Consider the following 22,490-nt stretch of genomic DNA (forward strand, 5'->3'; position numbering starts at 1 on the left):
TGCCTTTGCGACCCCTTGAGGCCTAGCCTGACTAGCTCAGGCGGTAGAGCATGAAACTCTTAATCTCAGGGTCGTGGGTTCGAGCCCCACGTTGGGCGTTTGATCTTGCACTCTTCGACATCACTCTCTCCCTTAGAGTCTCAGAGCATAACAGAATCCACTCTTTGTCCTCTCAACCAGCTGAGGCGGTCTCGGACCTTTAGTACATCATGAAGACAAGACACATTGACAATTCCATGGTCCTAAGAGAGTTGAGTCTCTTCTAGCCCAGGCAAGAGAGGGAAAAAATAACCTTTCAGAAGCTGATTGCCCCCCACCCCCTGAGCAGCCATCTAGAGCTTCTCTACTTATTTCTATATCTTTGCCAGCGCTCAGTAGTTGAGATAACTGCTTCTTTCTCAAATCCTCCACCAGCCCTCTTCATTGGGATGGAGATTGCTTAAGGCTGACGATTCCAACCACATCTTATTCATCCCTCGTACATTTCTGTAAGCCCATGGAGAGTAAAACAAGATAGCAATAAAACTGTTTAAAAAAAAAAAAAGACGTGGCCTCAATGTATAACAATACTGGAAATTGTTTTAATATGTTTTCTGTTTCTTTTTCATATCAGTGCTAAAAATAGGTATGGAACCGTAAGGAAACGAAGAGCTCAGAGCTTGTGTTAACCCTCTTTGAAGACGAACAAATGGCCTCAGTTGGACAGAAAGTAGGCCTAGAAAGTCAAGCCCAACCCCGCAAACGCAATCTCCCTGGTGGTCTAGCGGTTAGGATTTGGTGCTTTCACCGCCACGGCCCGGGTTTGATTCCCGGTCAAGGAGTTACCCTCTTCAACATAAGTCTACCTTGCCTTCATCACTTGGAGTTCAACTGGAAGAACGCAACTTCCTGGCCTCCTTCAGAATGCTTGGAAACTCTTTGGAGGCCATGGGGAAAGCAAAGCTTCCAACTACTACAATATGGCTATCTGCCCCTTAAAGCCCAGCCTCTGCACCCTTTTACACAAATACACTTACTTGTGCAAACAATTTAGTTTTTCCTTCTTACCTAGCCTAACCTAAATTAGAACAACATTGCACTTTGACCCAAGATCTTTTTTTTTTCTTTTCACTTTTCTTGGTGAAACCAAACCAAACAATCATTTTGGGTCCACCAAAATATTTCACTAAATATAATATTCATCCAAAAACCTTTCACCCAGCGCTATATACAAGTCTTTGGAAGTAACCACCCCGGAGAAAGATCATTAAGCTTTTCCATTCCTAAGATCTAGCTGCTGAAGGCTTCTGAGCATGGGCTATGGGCCTTTCACCTCTAGGCCAGTGGTTACCCTCTTGCTCAGGTGGCTACTGATGAAAGGCAACGTGGTTTAGTGGCAGATCCATTTCAGCCTCCCTCTTCCAATGTCTACAGGAGGGTGTTTGTTTCGCATTGCATCTAAGAATCAAATCAAGTCTCTTGAAACCTCAACCTGGAATCAAGGTGATTGTAGGTCAAGGAAGGAAGGTTTTGTTCATCCTGTTCTAGTAAATGCTCAAAGTTGCGATGGTTCTTGGAGTTTCCAGACACATTGGCCAGAATTTTCAGAAGGTCTCACACCCACCGCTAGGGCCAGATTTTCAGAAGAACTAGGCTCCCAGTTAGGCACTAAAATCTTTAGCCAGATTGTCAAAAAGGCTCAACCTATTTTTCAAAAAGATGAGTTATTTTGGAAAAAAGCTTGTAAAGATTGTGGGTGCTGGTTACTTGTCTATGTGGCCCACACTGCTGGAGTTGGAGGTTCACCATTGTTTTCTCAGAATGCGGTGTCCGTAGTCTGCCTCAGTTCTGGTGTCCATCTTTTATTCTCCTAATAAATCAGCAGGGAGACTAAAACAACATCGGACTCACAGGGCTCCCGGAAACCTGCCAATTTGGCTCACGGTGAAGGTGTATACAAATCATCTGTGCTGTGGAAGGGCTCTGGGAGTTGAAAGAGTTGTGAATTTAACCCTCTAGGTTTCGGGCCTAATCTGAAACTGTTTCAAAACCAATTCCTTAAATAGACCATAGTTTGAAGCATCAGCAATAGGCATCTTACTGAATATATCCAGAGCTTTCCCAGCCAATTTGGCAACCAAAGTTGTCATCTTCCCTTTCCCGAATAAGCACTTTGTCTGTCCTCCGGGCAACACGCTTAAAAATCACTACCAGTGTCTCAAAGCAATCAGCTGTGCACATATCCTGCTCGACTACGCCACTGTGATGGGTTCGGTCACAGAGATCCCCTTGGGACTGAAATTACTTCCGAGCCCGTTTTCCCTGCCAGCTTGGGACTCCAGAACCCTGCCTTGTTGAGCCAGACACCCTAGCCTGCTGCAACACAGACCCAGGCTCTGGGCCACACCCCCAAAGCTGCAGACTTTAACTCAAAAGAGCTCAGCACCTGTCTCCAGCACGCAGCTCCCAGTGGGATCCAAAACCCCAAATAAATCCCTTGTACTCTCTATAAAGCTTATACAGGGTAACTTCCTAAATTCTTCACCCTCTAGGTCACTGATAGAGAGAGATGCACAGCTGTTTGCTCCCCCAGGGATTAATCACTTCCTCTGGGTTTATTAATAAACAAAAGTCATTTTTATTAAGGTTAAAAAGTAGGAGTTAAGTGATTTCAAGTAATGACAGACAGAACAAAGGAAGTCACCAAGCAAACTAAAACAAAACACGCAAGCCTAAGCCTAATACATTAAGAAACTGATTCCAGGGAATAGCTCACCCTCAGAGGTGTTCCAATCAGCTTCTTTCACAGACTAGACTCCTGCCTAGTCTGGGCCCAATCCTTTCCCCTGCTTCGGTCTTTGTTACTTCCAGCAGACATCTTAGGTTTTCTCATGACTGGCAGCCCCTTTGTCCTGCTTCACCCCCTTTTATAGCTTTGGCATAAGGCGGGAATCTTTTGTCTCTCCGGGTCCTCACCCTTCCTTCTAAACGGAAAAATACCAGATTTAAGATGGATTCCACTATCGTGGTCTCTGTAAGACCCCTAGTTTCCATTCTTCCTGGGTTGGCCCACACGCACACAGGAAGGTTTGCAGGTCAATAAACCATTTACAACCAATTGTCAATGGGAGCCGTCAAGGTTTTAAACCGCCATTAGTGGCCCACGCTTTGCACAATTACAATAGGACTTCAGAGTTAGACTTCATATTTCCAGCTTCAGAGACAAGAATGAGACATGCATACAAATAGGAGGCATATATTCAGTAGGTTAGAACCTTTGTTATGATACCTTACAAGAGACCTTTTGCATCAAGCATATTCCACTTACATCATACTCACACTTATAAGCATCTTTTCATAAAACGTATAGAGTGCAACGTCACCGGGTGCCCTACCTACCCTGCTTTCGCTGCTTCCTGATGGCACAGAATTGACAACAAAAGAGCCAGGCTAGGAGGCTTCTAAAACCGAGAGAGCTGTTCTATCGCGTCCACATCCTCTCAGGAGGTGTCAAACCCCCTCTCTCCGTTTCCATCCCCCAAATCCTATCAGCTCAATGAGTTTTGTCCCTGGAAGAGCCCCGAGGGAGGCAGAAGAAGCGGAGAGGATTGTGTTGGGGGTAAATAAAACAGAGACGAGTTGTTCCTCTTGGGATTTTGGTGTGTTTCCCTGGTGATCCTGACGGAGGAACGGGAAGCATAATTCCATTTTTCTCAATGCCTCGGATTGGGTTCAGCTGGTGAACTCTCTGCTCTTGTTCTCACAGGGGAATGGAGACTGGACCGGTTTCCCAATTTGGACAGAAAGTGACTTGCCAAAGCCGAGGAGAGCCTGCTTCCTGCCTGCACCGAGTTGACAAACTGGGGAAGCCAAAGCTGAGAGACCCCGTAGACGAAGTCAGAGTGCTATCCGCTCACATGGAGGGGGAGCACAAACCCTCCCTGGGTTTCTCTGCCCAAATTATAATCAGTTGAGTGATTTTCCTGGACGAGCCTCTAGGTAGGCAGAAGAAGAAGTGAAGAGGGTTGCGATGGGGTAAATGAAAGCCGAGGACTCTTCCTCTTGAGATGTCTTTGTCTTGCTCTTGTGATTCTGATGGATGAACCTAAAGCGTCATTTGAGCGTGTTTCAGTGCTTTTCCTCGGGCTCAGGTTGTGATGCTGAGCACAGGGGTTCCTTCACTCTCTCTGCTTGGACCCTCTGTAATGGGGAACGGACCAGCTTTCGAAACAGCCTAGGGGAGCTGAACGAAAACAGCAATAAACATCCAGGTTCACCCTAGATTAATCTTTTTTCCCCAATTTTCTTGGGGAAACAAAACAAAAACATGGTTTTCTTAAGAACTCAACACCCATTCAGGCTCCAAACTCTTTTGCAAGATTTCCAGAAGGGCTCAACACCCTGAGTGCTGAGCTAGTTTGGGAAAAAAACCCAAACAAGGCCGGTACCGATTGTGAGTGGTGGCTGCTTGACTCTGTGGCCCACCGTGCGGGAGTTTGAGGTTCTCATTAAGCTAAGTGTCTCTATTCTGCCTCTGTCCTAGTGTCCATCTAATAAGTGAGGGGGGAGATTAGAACACCTCAGAAGGCACAGGGTTGTAGGAAACCTGAAACTTTAGATGAGGGTGATGGTGTCTAAAAACCAGATGTGATGTAGGTGTTGAACGAGAGATGCTGTCTTGGCCTCCTTGAGCGGCTCATACAATATTGAAGAAAAGGAGGGTTGAGAGAGCTGCTTTTGTCCCAGCATCAGGATGGCTGAGTGGTCTAAAGTGCCAGACTCAAGGCTCTGTCTTTCCCACAACTGGGGCTTCTGGTCTCCTGCAGGAGACGTGGGTTCAAATCCCACTCCTGACACAACCTCTTGATTCCACCTCAAGAGGTGGCCTGGTTTCAATTGCCCTTGTAACATTGGAAGAGCCCTTTTTTAGGAGCTTTCTTAGAGTAGCGGCAAGAGAAGTTAGAGGGAATCGCAGCAACAGCCCTGGGAAAAGCCCTGGCCCTCCTCACCTGCCCGTCCCCAGCAGGACGCCTTTTCGGGCCTACACAGCTCCTCACACAACACCTGCCTGGGACCTTGCCCTCACCTACCAGCTCAGCAGCACCTTTTTTCCTCTCAAAACCTCCTCTTGCCACCCTCCCCCTTCCACACTTTACACTCACCTCATCACAAACTCACCCATGGCCCCTTTTGCTTCTCAAGCGCCTCTGGAGGGACGCATCTTCCCAGGCACACTGATCCTTCCCTTCCACGCGCACTGGACAGACATTCCAAACACAGCCCTTTCCAGGAGGGAATGCGCTGCTTTTGGACCCTGGCGCCCAGCAAGAAGTCCTGGTAGTCTTTTTCTGACGGATGGACCCCACTGACTTGCCTTTACCAAGCAGAAACTAAGGACCGGCCGATGGCTCTCTTTGCAAACGGACGCCATCAGACTGAGCCACGAGGCGTGCTGCAGGATAGCCCCTCCCCACCAAAAAGCAATGCCGTGACCTGGATTCAAACCGAGGCTGCTGCAGCCACAGCGCAGAGTACTAACCACTATACAATCACAGCCAGGTGCTGGGGGCGTAGGCAGCAACCCACTGGAAAATGCTCAGCTCTGTGGTCTCGGGGCGGCCACCTACCTCGCCGGCGTCACAGGTATTTCTCAAGTCTCCCCATTACAGTCACAGGTAAAATGCTGAGCAAAGGAAAAAAGAGAGGAAGCCAATCCCATGCCTGTCCCTTTTTCTGTCTTTCTCCACCCCTGGACCAAGTCCCTCCCCGTTTGTCTGGGCCATTGTCCTCATGCCCCTGTCCAGCCTATTTCCCTTTGCATTTTTCCGTGGAGAGGAATGTTTATGAGTTTGTACCCTATTTTTAAGGCTTTGCTTTGGCAAGGCTGTTGCCTGCTGGGAGAAAAACAGAAGGGGGCTACCTGAACTGGTGTCACTGGCTGAAGCTTTTCTATAGTATATGAAAAAAGCTCAGAGCTCTGAAAATGGTTTTTTTTCTTTAAGATTCTCATGTTAGTGAGATGGTTTCCTAGCTAGCAGGGGACTGTTTTGTGATGTGCATTCTGCTGGCTTTTTGGTTTTGTATGTTTTTGGAAGGAACGGTGGAGGAGAGTATCACGGTTGAAGAGCAGCAAAGAAATGCGTTGTTTGTGTTAACGTTTGGTTTGTCCTAAGAGTGTATGGTTTGGAGTCATTTGTAACTCTTTGGTTAGTTATTGGTAACGGCTTCTTATTGGGCCCCTGAGTTGAAAAGCTGCTCTTGCAGATTTTAGTTTGTCATTGTTGGAAGGTCAGTTCAAGAGCTGCTTTCTTAGTCTAGTCCGTGAGGGTTCTTCCGCCGCCCTCCTTAATATACCTTCCAGAAGGTGATTGCATGGTTTCCCTCATCTTCCCACAGAAGATAAATTGTCCATCCCTTTCCTGTTGGGAAAACACCAGTGTTTTAACTTAGGAAACCGTCAACGTTTTGCCCAGACGAGGGCTAGTTCATAGGAGCAGAAGAAGAGGAAGGTTGTGGCCCTTTGAGTCAGATTCCTAGCGTTTCAGGCCAGAAGGAACCAGCCGATCACCTCAGAGGGACTAAGGGGCACCAATGCCCCAAATGGCGAGGAATTGCTTTGATCCAATTGACTGTCCGTTTGAGCTAGTTCTGTGGGAAGGAGCAGAAAAGAGCCTCGGGGCTGCGGAATAGCGCTTGCATAGGCTTTCTTTGCCCTGTTTTGCTGTAAGAGTTAACAGTGAGAGATTGGTAGTCCAGGTCAGTGGTTGGGTTTATGGAAATTAGGAGTATAGAGGGGAAACTAGGGAGAGGAAGGTGTCTGCAAGACTTGTCTGTCTTTGAACAGAATTGTGTGTTAAGGGTTCTTGCTTTGAAGTCTTCCACTGGAGTCATTTCGGGGAAGTGATTCTCAGGTAGAGTTCCCGAGTTGTGGTGTTTGTTTCGTGTCTGGGAGCTCGTCCTCGTGAGGTCGAAATGGGTGGGCGCAGGGGTGTGCGTGCGTGGCAGAGTGTGAGCATTGTTTCTTGGCTCCTTGGTGCTCAGATCAAAGTGTAGTGGAGGGTCACTTTATTGCCATTACCCAATCCGCTCATTTATTCGTGCCCACGATTACCTATAACCTGTTTGTATGAATGATGTACCCTCACTGTTTGCTGCCTGTACCTTGAACTCACCCACGGTATAGCCCGCATTGGGGACATGACAGACTGTGTATATGTATATGCCGTCCAATACCCAAACACTAATATCCCCCTCCAACCTGTATGTTACCCCCAATGACACAATAACTGACGCTTCAAACACTTTGTATTGTTTATTTTTAAATATCCTCTAATAAATTTTCAAATATTCTCTAATAAACTTTAAATCTGTTCTTATCAGTTTAATCTCTGATATGTCCTTGATGTGAGGGCTGTATATTAGCTTAATTTTTGAAGCAGGGGGGGTTAGAACTGAAGCTTGCTTTGTCTGCCCCATGCATCGACCTGGTATTGCAGTGCTTCCAGGAACGGTGTATCTCCTTTAGGGGAGAACCTTCTGGTTAGAAAAGCAGAAAAGAGTTGAACTGTGACACTTTCTTTAATGCAGATGTTTTTTTGAAGTAGCAGAAAAATCTGGGTGTTTTTCTTTCTTTACAGTTTCTTGGAAGTGTTTTGTGAGACTATAGTTGTAAGAGGTTCTTCTTTGTCTTGCTAGAGAATTATTTAAGAAGCTGGACTCCTTCTTTCTGCTGTGAGTCTTTTCAACAGTATGAGGGACAAATGCTTTCCAGATTCTGGGTCTGTTGGGGAGATGGGGTTTTTTGGTTTGTTTTTGTTTGTTTTTTGGGGGGTGGTTTGGGGTGGGGCGGTTGGTAATATTTGAGGTCATGTGTATAACCACAACTGCATGAGTTACATAGACTTCTCCCCACCCGGCCTACGTTCTATGTATCTTGGTTCGTAAGATCAAGACAAGGCACTAGGTGTCGTGTTGCACCCGGCACACAGGGGCCCCAATCCTGATTTTTTCCCCCCAAACCTACTGTAATCTAAATGCTAAATAATAACCCTTAGCTTCTCATTGTTGCCACCCTCACTATTGGAAAATCCCCAAAATCACGACAGTGGCTTACAAATCAGGAGGATTCTTTTTTTTAAAAATGTAATGTGGGTTCTCTTTCTTTCCCTTCTGGTTTTCTGAACCAGGCAATCTAGAAACTTACCTTTCTAGTATGGCCAGAGCCCCAGAGAACAGGAGCCCCCGGCGCCTGGGGCTGGCAGGCAGCGGGGCTCCTCACGGTTGTGTGTTCCACACTTTGATTTCACCCACCAAGTATCAAGTGTGAACTCCTCAGACACTAGAACAGCCTTAACATGGAGTCACAGACAGACCCCTTGGGCACCCTGACTCTATCTTGCCACCCAGGGGTAGTAGAAGCTGCTGTAACACGCAAGCTCTGTATGTCCTTTAGGGCTAAGCCCAGCCAAACAGCCGGGATCCCTTGCTGCTGCTTAGAAGGTGTGCCGGCTCCCTGAAGTCCAAGCAGCATCGTGGGGAGGGGGGAACAACAGTTTCTTCCTGACAGGGATTTTTATTCCATTCCCCCAGAGCTCAAGCTGATGGGGGCAAGTGTTTGTGCAGGGCTCTGCCTCCTCGGAGGTGTGTGAGGGGGAGCAATCAACCAAGTCTTTTGTCCACGGATGATCCACAGTGGCTTCTCTGATGTCTCAGTCAGGGCCTTCTCTTGTTGGAAAGGAGACGATGCCTCTTCTGGTAAACTACCATTTCACACTTGGTAATACTTCTCTCCTGACTGGTGGCATGGCGGCGGCAAGGGGGTTTACAGCTTTAGTGCCAACGCTTATATATCACCTTACAACATGGGCTATGGCTATTATAGGTGAGAATAATGCATGCAGCAACTCACGAGCTTGTCATAAACTCTAAACGCGTTTTTATAAAGCTAATGCCTGTTTTAACAACACTAACAAACAGGTGAGCAAGACTAGTTTCCAGCCATGCGTTTGTCACTTTTCAGTAAGGCCTAGGGGCCTTGGCATGAGCTGGCACCTGGTCTGCCAGTGTCTGAACAGGATCTGCCATCTCTTATCCCCAGGTGTCTGTACTGGGAGCAGTACTGTTCAACTTATTCATAAATGATCTGGGGAAAGGGCTAAACAGTGAGGTGGCAAAATTTGCAGATGATACAAAATTGCTCAAGAGAGTTAAGTCCCAGGCAGACTGCCAAGAGCCACAAAGAGATCTCACAAAACTGGGTGACGGGACAACCGAATGGCAGATGAACGTCGGTGCTCATAAGTGCAAAGTAATGCACATTGGCAAACATAATCCCAACTATCCCTATAAAACGATGGGGTCTAAATTAGCTGTTACCACTCGAGAAAGAGATTTGGAAGTCGTTATGGATAGTTCTCTGAAAACATCCACTCAATGTGCAGCGGAGCATTGGGAATCATTAAGAAAGGGACAGGTAATAAGACAGAAACTATCATATCGCCTCAATATCAATCCATGGTACGCCCACATCTTGAATACTGCGTGCTGATGCGGTCGCCCCAACCTCAAAAAAGATATATGGGAATGGGAAAGAGTCAGAAACGGACAACAAAGATGATGAGGGGATATGGACCAGCTTCCGTCTAAGAAGAGAATCATAAGATTGGGACTTTTCATCTTGGAAAAGAAACGACTAAAGGGGGATACGAGGGAGGTCTATAAAACCATGACCGGCGTGGAGCAAGTAAATAAGGAAGAGTTATTTACTCCTTCTCATAACACATGAACTAGGGGTCACCAAATCAAATTAATAGGCAGCAGCTTTAAAACAAACAAAAGGAAGTCTTTCTTCACGCACCACACAGTCAACCTGTGGAACTCTTTGCCAGAGGATGTCGCGAAGGCCAAGACTGTAACAGGGTTCAAAAAAGCACTAGATAAATTCATGGAGGATAGGTCCATCTATGGCGCTTCGCCAGCGGTATCCCTAGCTAGGTATCCCTGTTTGCCAGAAGCTGGGCATGGGCGACAGGGGATGGAGCACTTGATGATTCCCTGTTCTGTTCATTCCCTCTGGGGCACCTGGCATTGGCCGCTGTCAGCAGACAGGATACTGGGCTAGGTCTTTAACTTTGATGGGTAGCTGGGAAGACGGTAAATCAGACAGAACCCATTCGATAAACCTCTTCATTTCCTTGTTATTGCCTGGGTTTTTTTTTGTTTTTTGGGGGGCGCAGTTGGTAATATTTGAGAACACGTGTATATCCACAACTTCATGAGTTACATAGACTTCTCCCCACCCGGCCTACGTTGTATGTATCTTGGTTCGTAAGATCAAGACAATCTAGTTGAAGCAGGGTCAGTATGAAGTCTACCCTGCCATCTGTTGGTAATCTGTTGTCAAGGCCTTTTGGGGCTGATGATCCGGGGTGGGTGTAACCATGCACATCAGCAACAAAAGGCCTTTACAACACATCACCAACAGATGTCAGGGTAGAGTTCATTCTGATCCTGCTTACATCCTCCCCCAGCCAAGAATGGGTGGTCCTGATAAATCACACTCCCTGTTATACCAACTCATTGGTATTGAATGCTGAAGTTATGGCTAGCAAAAGTAGCCACCCATCTCTGCCCTGTAGCATCCAGCTTAGCCCTTGTTAACACATAAGTCAGTGGATTGTTCTCTGTCCATACCTGAAACTGAGCACCAGACAAGTAGTCTCAAAATTTCTCAGTGATGGCCCATTTCAAGGCCAAGAACTGCAGCTGGTGGATGAGATAGCGAGTTTCGCTATCAGACAGTCCTCAGCTGGCAAAGGCCACAGATTTACATTTACCTTCCACTTCCTGGTATGGGACTGCTCCCAGACCCTCCAAACTGGCATCAGCATGCAGGATAAACGGTTTGTTTGGGTCAGCAAGGACTAGGACTGGCACATGAATCAGGCAAATAATGATTTCCCGTAAAGCCCTGTCACATCTCTCATCCCACCATGTCCCCAATGGAGAGGAGAGGAGCCCCTCCCCTGTCCCAGGCCAGGCACACCAAATGTGTTAGGGTAAGATGTCTATAGCGCAGACCTACCAGATTAGGTCTGCTGGGAGAAGGGGTTCTTCCGTCAGCCCAGACCCACCAGATTTGTTGTTGCAGTGAGAGAGAAATATTTCTCATCTAGTTCTTAAATGCTCTGTACAGAAGAGGCAGTTGGAAGTTTTTTCCCCCCCTTTCAGCTCAAATTGTTCCTCTCTCACCTCACTTTTTGTTTTAACCTGCTCTCTCTCTTTTTCCTGGCCTTGTTTCAGAGCCCTCACAGCCCAATTCTCTACCCTAACTTTGAGTTCTCTACTGCACCCTGAACCTCTCATTCTAACCCCACCCTAGAGCCTGCATCCTTAGAGCCGGTGCCCTCATCCCCCTGCACTCCAACTCTTTTTCCCATGTAGCCTGATTTAGGGTGTACTAATATTAATTTAGAAAATATGATGAAAATTTAATTTATTAGCTTACATTTTATTTAATTTAATTGAGTTATAAAGTTAAAGTTGCATTACTGCTAGTCAAAAGATACATATGGCATTATATGCTACAAAGTTTTGGTTAATATACTCTCACCCTTCCTTGATAACGTGGTGGTAAGAGACACAGGAGCAGCCTTGCAGTTCAGGTTTTCAATTCTTGAGTGAAAGATGCAGTGCTTAGAAAAAGCTAATGTTACTTAGGATTTACTTGACTAAGTTAAACTTAAAATCAAAACCTAATAAACAAAGAATAAAAACGTAGGGAAACCGAGCTTAGCCTAGTTCAGTGGTGAGCTTGAGCCGGTTCGCACCGGTTCGCGCGAGCCGGTTGTTAAATTTAGCAGCCCTTTTAGAACCGGTTGTTCCAGGACAACCAGTTCTATAAGGGCTTTATTTAACAAAAGCTCCGGCCCAAGCTCACTTCCCCCTCCTCTCCTGCTCCGCCCCCTTTCTCCTCCCCCTCCCCTGCTTCCCGCAAATCAGATGTTCGCGGGAAGCCTGAACAGGCAGGCAAGCACGCAGGTAAGCTGGGGCTGGGGGGAGGGGAGGTGCGGCCGGGCGGCGCGGCGGGGCTCGGCTCCTGCCCCAGTGTCAGGGTCCCAGCCCCAGCCCAGCTGGGCCCCCATTTCCAGGCAGCAAGGTAAGGGAGCAGGGAGGGCATGTTGGATAGAGGGCAGGGGAGTTGGGGGGGTGGATTAATGTTGGAGCAGTCAGAGGGCAGGGAACAGGGGGATTGAATGGTGGCAAGGGTTGGGGGGCAGTCAGGAAGGAGCAGGGTTTGGATGGGGCAGTGGGGGGCAGTTAGGGGTAAGGATTCCAGAGACAGTCAGGGGACAGAGAGAAGGGGTGGTTGGATGGGGTAGGGGTCCTGGGGTGCCATCAGGAATGAGAGAAGGGGTTGGATGGGCTGGCAAGGGGCAGTCAGGGGACAGGGAAGGGGGGTGGATAGGGCAGGGGGGGCTGTCAAGGAACATGGGGGGGTTGGATGGGACAGGAGTCGGGGGGGGTTGGTGCATGACCCCTCATGGGGTGAGGAGGAGGGAACCGGTTGTTAATATTTTGGCAGCTCATCACTGGCCTAGTTCCTTTGAAACTTAAAGTTTAAGAACAAGTACAGCCTACTGATAGTAGATAGAGAGAGAGTGGAGGAAGTAAGTCAGAATGATAGAGGGAAGTGCTCTACCGAGGTGGGTTACCTCTTTTATAGGGCACAAGCACCAGAAATCCTTCCTCCTATGCCCGAAATTCATTCTTCACCCACAAAACACTAGGGTACGCTTACTTCATAGGCTAGTATGTTTGTGTGTGTTGATGACATGTACATATGCACATACGTTCCCTTGTGGTGTACCTGTTAAGTCTGTGGGGTACAACACTGAAAAAAACTCCTATGCCATTCTCCATTGTCGATTAGTCTAGGTAAAGACCTTAGACAGGCGTGGGTACTTCTCTATTTAAGTAACAAGATAAAGGTCAAGTTTCCTTTCTGAGTAAAAAGTCACACTATAGATATGCTCACTTTGCCTTAGTTTAACATACAGGATATGGCCTGTATGTCCTCGTAAGTCATGTGCCCCAGCCCCCTAATCATTTTTATTGCCCACCGCTGGACTCTCTCCAGTTTGTCCACATCCCTTTTCATGTGGGTCCCAACCCCAAAAGTACTCACATTTCACCCCAATGGCCCCAAAATGCCGGCTTTTAATATGTAAATAGGGTGCTGGTATGGTCAAGTCACTCCCGAGCTCTCCAGTAGAGCCTGCTGGCGGAGAACAAGCTGAAAATTAGCCAGGACGTCGCTCAGTCAATTCCCTGTGCTCCCCGCAGGGGGTATCGGAAAGCTCCAAGATCGCTCACTTCCCTTTCTCTCATCAGCTTCAGGCCCCAGGGTTACAAATGCACAAACCAGTTGGGAGTCTCCCCTGGGCTCAGGGTGGGGGCTGCTCTGAGGGGATGGACTTGCACACTTGGGCTATTAGTGCAAAGATACAATTTCAATTGCTCTTAGAGAAATTTGAGGGCAATTTATATTTGGTAAAAATCTTATTTAGTGAAAGGAAAGCTGCAGTGACAGCCTGGTTACTGGGGTGCAAAACACTTTTCTCCTGGGAGAAACAAGAAGTTAGAATTAGAAATTTACATTGTTTGTTCCAATGTTGGCACAGGTTTAATTTTCCTTCTGTGTAGGTTTGTTTCAGGCTGTGACTGTTTTGGTTTATTGGGTTGTTTTGTTTTTTTAAGTTGGAATGGAGCTTTTAATTGACATTTGCTGGATTTGAATGGCTGACCTACAACACCAGTTTTGACATAGTTCTGCATATTTTATACAGATTTGGCCAGTATTCAAGGATTTGATTCCTTTATAGGAGGTTTTAGTGGTCAGGCTTACTTATTTTATGTTATTTTATCATCCTGCTGTAGCACACCTTTTTGATAAAATGTTGAAATTATTTATTTATGGTATTTGTTAGTTTTTATTTTTAAAAACAAAGGTTTTCTTAGTGTTTGGGTTTTAAATTAAGCATTGTTTTTTGTTTCAATTTTTTATTTTGGCTTTGGTTATTGATGGGCTCTTTAAGAACTTTGGATTTAATACTAAAATTTGGACAGATTTAGATTATTTAAAGTACATCCTGTTTACTACTTTATTTTAATAAAGGTTGTAGTGCTCTAACCCCTGGCCTTTAAGTGAGAAGGAGCAGAGGCATGGGAGACATGGCCCCCGTGAAGGGTGGGACCAGGTGATGGGGGGCACAGCCCCCCCCCCAATTTTTTTTGTCTAGTCCACCTCAGTCCCCCACCAAACGAGAAGAGTCTGATGCCACCTGCTGGTCACTGGCTGTCACTGCTGCTCCATGGGAAACATGCTCTGCGCATTACCCAGTTTGGTGGGAAACACACTCTGTGCATTACCGTGACTGGCCACTGGGTGTCACTGCTGTATCAAGGGAAACACCTTCTGTGTGTTACCCTGAATGACCACGAGGTGTCACTGCCGCTCCAAGGGAAACATGCTCTGTGTGTTACCCTGATTGCCCACTGGGTGTCACTGCTGCGCCAAGGGAAACATAAGAACGGCCAGACTGGTTCAGAGGCAAAGTCCATCTAGCCCAGTATCCTCCTGTCTCCTGCCAGCGGCCAGTGCCAGGTGCCCCAGAGGGAATGAACAGAGCAGGGAATCATCCAGTGATCCATCCCCTGCCGCCCATTCCCTGCTTCTGGCAAACAGAGGCTACAGGCACCATCCCTGCCCACCCTGGCTAATAGCCCTTGATGGACCTGTCCTCTGTTCATTTATCTAGTTCTTTTTTTGAACCCTGTTATAGTCTTGGCCTTCACCACATCCTGTGGCAAGGAGTTCCACAGGTTGATTATGCAACTGTCCTGAGTTTACCCCCCCACCCTGGGTTGTATATGGAAAAGAGGATGAGGATGAGGAGAGCCATGATGTGTCTGTCACTGGCTGGTGCCTCAGTTTCCTCTAGGCAGCAGTTCTGCAGGCTCCTTTGGTCAGTTCCCATGCAGCTGTGTCGGGGGAAGGGGGAGTAGAGGCTTATGCTCCCCAGCCCCACACCCCTCCCCCAGCAGCTGGGGAATCCAGGCCAAATTTAACCCTGGTAGCTGGGCCAGGATTAGCCTGGGCCGGGGTATGGCTGGGGAGGAATTGCGGGGGAGACAGATGCACCCGCTGTGAGGGGAGATCCTCCCATTCCCTGCCAACCCCCCTCACTCCTTGCAGCACGGCGCCCCCTAGCACTTCTTTCTCTATCGTGGGGGTGTCTGCTGCCTGCTTCTCCCTTAGCATCGTCTCTCCCCCGAGGCACTGGTGTTGCCCATCCTGTGCAAATAAGCAGGCCCTGGTGTGCCCCATGGCGCTGCCCTGCAATTGGGGGCGGGGGCAGCTGTTGGATGGAATATGGGGGTGGGCAAGGCTGGGGACCAGGACTCCTGGGTTCTCCCCCCAACTCTGGGAGGGGAGGGGGTTAGCGGGTAGAGTGAGGGAGGGAGGGGCAGGTCTTGGATCCAGGGCTCCTGCTTTTTCTGGTTTTCTCCACCTCCTGCAGCTGCCTCAGTCCTTTCAGTGCATTTCCTGTTCCAAATTCATTTGCTGACTTGTGCAGCCCACCCCAGAGGTGGCTGCATCTCAGTGTTGGGTGAGGCACCCTTGGCTGCATCACCTCCTAATCGCGTCTCTCTCTCCCTGCAGGTGACCCTGCAGCACTCGGCAAACATCCGCAAGATCGTGGGGGGCGCTTTGAGCATTGGGCAGGCAGGGGCCAGGCACCCCGTTCCCCCCCCCCTGAGAATGGGACCCAGCCCCCCCCTACTTTTTACAGGGATTAAAGAGGGGCAAAGGGGGGCAAATCAGAGGAGGGGGTGGCCAGGGTCTGAGCAGGGGGTGGAAATTGACTGGTTGGGGGGTCAAGCAGCTGGAGGCAGCGTTAGGAGAGGGGCTGAAGGGCAAAGTCAGGGAGGGGGGAAGGAGCTGGAGTTTAGCCCAGGAGGAGGCTCTACTAGAGGGTTAAACCCCGGCACAGGCAGGGGCAGAGGGGTAACAGTTACCCCGGGGAGCTGAGACTCCAGTGTTTGCAAAAACAGGGTGGGGGGAGCAGAGGGGCTTTTCTATTTCCCCTCCCACAGGCAGCACCTCTCAGCATGGGCTTCCCAGGGCTGGGCTCTTAAAGGCACAGGCATCCCACTGCCTAGACACTGCAGCTCCTCTCTGATGTGACCTACTGAGGTGCTGCAGTAGGAGACTCAGTTCAGTGAAACTGGGCATTCCCTATACGCCCCCCAGCCAAGGGGCTGTGCACCCCCTCCCCCGAATTTCCCCAACACCCCCCCCCCTGCAGTGGTCAGGTAGTTACATGCAGCAGTGCCAATGTTGTCACTGGCTGCAAATCTGAATGGAAATTGAAACGTTAACACACACTTTAAAAGCAGATCCAACGTATGAAAAATACTTGTACCTGAGAACGTAAAATAGGTTTGAAAAGTCTGGACAACGCCGGGTTCCTCACCCAGCTGTTGTGTTTGCTGACAATGTCGGTCCATTGGCTTCCGCAATGTTGGCCAACCTCAGAATTTCAAATGATGATTTGGAAGCAAGGTGTGAATGACTCTCCCCTGACAGCTAGTGATGAGCCAGGGTTGGGGGAGGCTTTGGGACCAGACTGTATTTACATGAACTCACCTGCTCTGCCGAGGTGTCCAGCAGACAGAGCTGGGCTGCCTCTTCTCTAGGTGCCCAGAGGAGGAGGGAAGGTGTGTGGGGCTCCAGCCTGGGAATCTTCCTCCCTCCTGCCCAGCCCTGACTATCAATCCCAGCCCTGACCCTCCTTTCTTCAAGTGCAGTGTGGGCCTCAGGAAAAGTGTGGGAGGAAGCACAAGGGCCAAAGTTGTGGGCACCAGGTGAAGCAGCAAGAATCCCACCCATCAGGGTAGCAAGTTCTAGAGCCCCAACCCGTTCTGGCCACCCCAGCCAGAGACCTGGCTCTAGGAGGTGTGAGTCACCCAGCAGGAGGGGAAAGATTTGCTCTTGCACAACTGGAGACAGGGAAGTTGAGCGCTGTGAGCTCCAGGACTTTACCACAAGCCAACACAAGGTCCCACTGAGATTTGAACTCAAATGGCAGGATTCAGAGTCCTGAGTGCTGCCCGTTACACCATGGGACCAGCTCATGTTGCCATCTCTGCACATTGGTGACCCTCACGGAGCTGGCTTGTGTAAGGGGGCTCTTGGCCCTTTACTAAAACTTAGTGTGTGTGTGTGTGTGGGGGCGTAGGTTGTGATAGGGAAAATTTGCCCCCCCTGTCCAGCCTAGGTTATTATTTGCTTGCAGCATTTATTGTATTAGGCCCAAAGGCCTATAGTCTAGACAAATGTTATATATAAAGCCAAGGTTTGCATTTTTGCTCTTATATGTTTATCTGTATAAAGGGCATTCAGGGAAAATAAGGAACCGAAAGAAGGAAATAAGATAGGAGTATTCAGCTTGTTTTTGCTTTCTGTATGAATTTTAGCTGGCATAAGTAACCGCAGAGTAAGGGTCTTAAGACTGGCAGACCACCAACGAAAACTGCCCAGAAACAATGAAAGGAAAAACCATATATGGAAGAAGATTGCAGTAGCTTGCTTATGTTATAAGTGTTACTCCCAAATAAGGGAATTTTAAGAAAATGCTAATTTGCGGTTTTAACCTTTATAAGCGTGATAAGAATTGAAACAGGCAGAGGGGAGCTTAACCCTTATAGGGGAATACGCTACCTCTCTCCCTGCATGCATGCTTGTACTCCAATAAAGTGCCTCAGGCTGCCTGATTCTAAATTCAAAGGTGTGGTCAATTTTTTTTCCACAACAGTTGGCTAGTTCCCAGCACCAATAGAAGGGGGAAGGGCCAATGGGAAATCAGGCCCCTGAGACTGACAGTCCCCAGTGGCAATGGGGAGAGGCCAAAGCTCCAAGTTAGCCGCACTGACAGGCCAGGCAGTGTAATGAGGGAGTCACCAGGCCAGGGGGTCCCATCCTCCATGGGAGCTGGAACTGCCTGGGCCAGAGGGGGCCAGAGCTAAGGAGAGAGCAGGAGCCCGGGAAGAGCCGGGGAGCAGAGCTGTGCAGGTGTAGTGCCAGAAACTGCTCCCTGTAGGACTTTGCTACCTGTAGCAGTTACTGCGACCTGAGGTTGTTCTTATTTGCTGACTTGTCCTAATTGGCTCAAACGTGACAGTGGTTTCTCTAGCAAAGGCCAGTCCCTGGCCCCTTGGTCCAGACATCCTCATTCACATCAGGCTGGGGTGACCAGATGTCAAAGATGAAATATCGGGACGCAGGGGGCGGAGCAAAAAAAAAGCGCCAGAGGCTCCCCCCCCCCGACCACCACTAGACGGCAGTGGCACAGCCCCGTCTCCACCCAGCTCTGGGCTCCGACCCCCGATACACCCCCAGCTCCCCCATCCCCTCACTTCTGGGCCCAGCCTGGGCTCTGAGCTCTGCAGCCGAGCCGCGCCCCAGGTCCCTCCTGCAGCTCCTCGGTAAGGGGCGAACCAGGCAGCCGGGCCCGGGCCCTCCCGGCAGGAGCGTGTCTGCCCCACGTGTGTCTCCGCCCCCTGCCCACATGGGTCCTGCCCACTCTGCACTGCCCCCAGCCCCACTGCGCTGCCCTGCAGGCTCCGGGGCTGGAGCAGCCTCCGCGCTGCGCTCCCGGCCATGGCCATGGCCCGTGTGCAAACCTGGGAGGGAGGAGGATGCCGCCTGCTTGGGGAAGAGGCAGGGCCAGGGTGAGGATTTGGGGAGGGATCCAATGGGGCAGTGAGGGGGTGGGGCTGGGGGCAGGGCCAGGATGGGGATTTGGGGAGGGATCCAATGGGGGAAGTAGGGGGCGGAGTCGGGGGGGGCGAGTGTCCCTCCGGGCTGTGCCTGTGTGCCGGAGCAGAGGGCAAAATTGTTTGTTTGTCCAGTGTCCCGACCAAACATCAGTCGGGACGTGGGACAAACAAGCAAATATTGGGACAGTCCTGATAAAATCGGGACGTCTGGTCACCCTACATCAGGCTTCAAGTTGAGAATCATTTCCCCTTCCCGCTCTGTGGGAGGGGAGACTTTTAAACGCGCTCTCTGTGCGACTGCACATGGCTAAGCAAAGAGAACAAACCCCCAAGCGCCCCTGTGCTTTGGGAGCCAGGTTTGCGGTGGGAATTCTGTAGTTCAGATGACTTCACGCCTGGGCACTGGGATTCTTTACCAGTTTCTCTGGCATTGGGGCACTTTTGTGCTCATAGCTGTGATGGCCGAGTGGTTAAAACGTTGGAGTTGAAATCCAATAGGGTTCTCCTGCGCAGGTTCAAATCCTGCTCACAGCAAGGCCTGTGTTTTAGCCAGTCTCTCACCCGGGCAATACCTCTGTACAACCCCCTGAGACACTCTAAATTCTCTCCCCACCCCAAGTAAATCCTGTTCTGCTCCTTTCATAGAGATCCCTGGGACACGACCTCACACTGTGTCCCTGAGGGGTCAGGCAAACTCTCAGCACCTGAAGCCTCTGCCACTCATCTGGTGCCCTATAGATCAGCCATAGACCTGGTTCTGCTCCTCTCTCTAGAGTGTGAAAGGAGCCGAGTCAGCGACTCCATGGGAGCTACGGGGCTGCAGAACCAACAGAGGAAAAATAGGTGCTCAGCGCCCACTGGCAGCCAGCTCTCCCCCCCCCCCCCGCCCACTACAGGCCTTGCCGACAAGCTCCTCCTCTTCCCCTTCAGCACCTCCTTCCTGCCAGTGATCAGCTGTTCAGGGGGGTGCAGGAGGCGCTGGGCGGGGAGTGGGAGGAGCAGAGACAGAAAGAGGTGGGGGAGGGAGAGGAATGGGGCAGGAAGGTGCAGGCCAGGAAGAAATGGCACCGGGATGATCCCCTGCTGGCCACTCGCAGGCCTGGGTGCTCACCGCTCCCCACAGTTTCCAGGGAGACCCCTAGTGTGCCAGCCCTTCTTGAGGTCACCATCTCTCTGCCAGGGTCAAGCCGCAGACTCCTCCGCCCCTGGGACTGCTCGCTGCAATCCCCCGGGGGACCCTGTTACTGCAGAGTCCTTCTCACTGGTCACACATCCCAGGGGTTAATCGCCCCCGCAATCGTCCCTTCGTTTTACTGCTCCCCAGTCACTTACTGCAGGAAGTGCCATCCACGGGGCACAGTAGGTCCCACCGCTGCCACCAGTTGTCACGGAGTGTGGGGGAGTCCGGCCCTGCACCCCTCTTCCTGGGACTCACAGTGACTCTCAGCCAGTCAGTAAAACAGAAGGTTTATTGGACAACAGGAACACAGGCTACAGCAGAGCTTGTGGGCACAGCCAGGACCCCTCAATCTGGTCCTTATGGAGATTCAGGGAGCATAGATCCCAGCTTGGGATTCCCTGAATTCCACCACCCAGACCCAAAACCGAAACTGACCCAAACCCTCTCCAGCAGGCTCTCTTCACTTTGTGCAGCTTCCCGAGCAGAGCTGTTTACTCCCCCTGCCTGACTCAGGTTACAGGCTCAGATACAGACCATCACCTAAAGTCACCCCCTGCTCTCCCATCCCCCACACAAACAGATACTACTGCATCACGCCCTCACTCCCGACCCGCAGCCCCCTGGGCTCCCTGCTGAACTTCCCAGTCACTGCGCTGCTGGTGCCCCTCACTCCTGACCCGCTGCCCCTGCTATCCCAGTCCTGACCTCCAGACTCACGGCTCTGATGGTACCCCTCACTCCCGACCTGCAGCCCCCTGGCTTTCCCCCAGCTCTACCAGTGCCCCTCACTCCCGACCCACAGCCCCCTGTGCTCCCTCCAGCTCTGATGGTGCCCCTCACTCCCGACCAGCAGCTCCCTGGGTTCCCTCCAGCTCTGACGGTGCCCCTCACGCTGGGTCGGTCAGGCTGGGGCGCGAAGCGGGGCTGGGCGTGAGCCGCGGCTGGGCGAGGCGCCGCCCCTCTCCCGGGGGGCGGCGGCGACTCTGGACGCGAGCCAGGCCCTTCCTGTGGATCGCCCCAGCTGCGGCGGGCGTCGCTCGCCTCTCCCCCATCCGCGGGGACGGGGGGGCCGGCGTTCCGCCTCGGCCGGCGCCTAGCAGCTGACTTAGAACTGGTGCGGACCAGGGGAATCCGACTGTTTAATTAAAACAAAGCATCGCGAAGGCCCGCGGTGGGTGTTGACGTGATGTGATTTCTGCCCAGTGCTCTGAATGTCAAAGTGAAGAAATTCAATGAAGCGCGGGTAAGCGGCAGGAGTAACTATGACTCTCTTCGGCTGTGTCAAGAGTCTAGTTACTGGGCAGCAGTACTGAGACCTCAACCTCCCCGGGGGTCCCGCTGGACGACTCATTGGGTGATGAGTTGACGAACTGAAGCTCAGCTGCTATCGATATCCCGACCCTATTGTCCTGGTACACCGGCCAGGCAATAGTATTAAACGGTGGAAAACCACAAGATGATGGTGGCACTAGATAGTGCCGGAAATAGCCCAAGTCGAGGGGCTAACTCGACTGACCGAAGCAAGAAGACTGTACCTTGGGGCAGGTGCATCTTCCGACCCAATGAGCCCTTGGCCCGATATCGAGCCAATGTCTCCACAGTGGCCACACACACTGAGAGCCCTGTGAACACTGAAAGTGAGGCAGACAATGTCCAGCATGCCCCAGAGACAAAGGAGGTACACTCCAAACCCCGTATCTCACAAAACCAAACTAAATGGCTAACAGTCACTCGAAAGAAGCAGTGGATCGGCCCAATCCGCACAACAGAAATCATAAGCAGTGCTTTTAAAGAGACTGTAAAACCCACCTGCCTGCCAAATCCAGACCTCTCCTTAATCACATCTGGTGAAGAGGATTTGGACACTGAAGGACCAAGTACAGAAACAAGCGAGAGCCACACAATTACCACTATTGAGGAGACAGTGGAAACAATTATAAATGGAACACAAGAAAAGACCCTAATCCAACTACCTAATAACAACCCAGCGTGCCCCTTTTGTGGCGATCACGTTGGCAAGCCAATTGCTCTAAGTGTCCACCTCAAGCGAAATCACGGTGGAAAAGTGGTCGAATTTCAATGTTCCATGTGCAACAAAACTGATTCCAAAGCACACAGCATCTTGTGCCATATTCCAAAATGCAAAGGGAAAATAAATGAAGAACGATCGGGTGACTGGGCTTGCAGAACATGTAACAAACAATTTATCACCAAAAGTGGGCTCTCCCAACATAAGAGAATAGCCCATCCAGCGATACGGAATCAAGAACGTATCGAAGCCAGTCAGCCCAAAACAACCTCCCAACGTGGCAAACACAAGAGCTGCTGGACTGTTGAAGAAGAACAGCTCCTCGCTGCCTTCAATAACATGTTCTGGGGCAAAAGGAACATAAATATCCTGATCTCGGATCACATCCAAACAAAAACGGCTAAACAAATAAGTGAAAAGCGTAGACTGCTGGGCCTCATTAAAAAAGCTGCAGTGACA

The 22,490-nt window shown here is 50.2% G+C and overlaps 5 non-coding genes and 1 pseudogene across 5 annotated transcripts; all 6 read left to right on the forward strand.

Annotated features, from left to right (window-relative positions):
• The window catches only part of LOC123360056, a 94,838-nt pseudogene that overhangs the window by 48,563 nt on the left and 23,785 nt on the right, over window positions 1-22,490 (forward strand).
• TRNAK-CUU lies at window positions 26-98 on the forward strand. Its single transcript has one exon. It is a non-coding gene; the product is annotated as a tRNA-Lys (tRNA).
• On the forward strand, window positions 750-821 carry TRNAE-UUC. The gene has a single exon. It is a non-coding gene; the product is annotated as a tRNA-Glu (tRNA).
• TRNAL-CAA lies at window positions 4,727-4,835 on the forward strand. Its single transcript has 2 exons — window positions 4,727-4,764; window positions 4,790-4,835. It is a non-coding gene; the product is annotated as a tRNA-Leu (tRNA).
• On the forward strand, window positions 7,312-7,500 carry LOC123360070. The gene has a single exon (XR_006575962.1). It is a non-coding gene; the product is annotated as a U2 spliceosomal RNA (small nuclear RNA).
• Window positions 19,275-19,356, forward strand: TRNAS-UGA. The gene has a single exon. It is a non-coding gene; the product is annotated as a tRNA-Ser (tRNA).

The sequence above is a fragment of the Mauremys mutica genome, unplaced genomic scaffold (assembly GCF_020497125.1).
Source record: "Mauremys mutica isolate MM-2020 ecotype Southern unplaced genomic scaffold, ASM2049712v1 Super-Scaffold_100210, whole genome shotgun sequence".
Taxonomy (NCBI): domain Eukaryota; kingdom Metazoa; phylum Chordata; order Testudines; family Geoemydidae; genus Mauremys; species Mauremys mutica.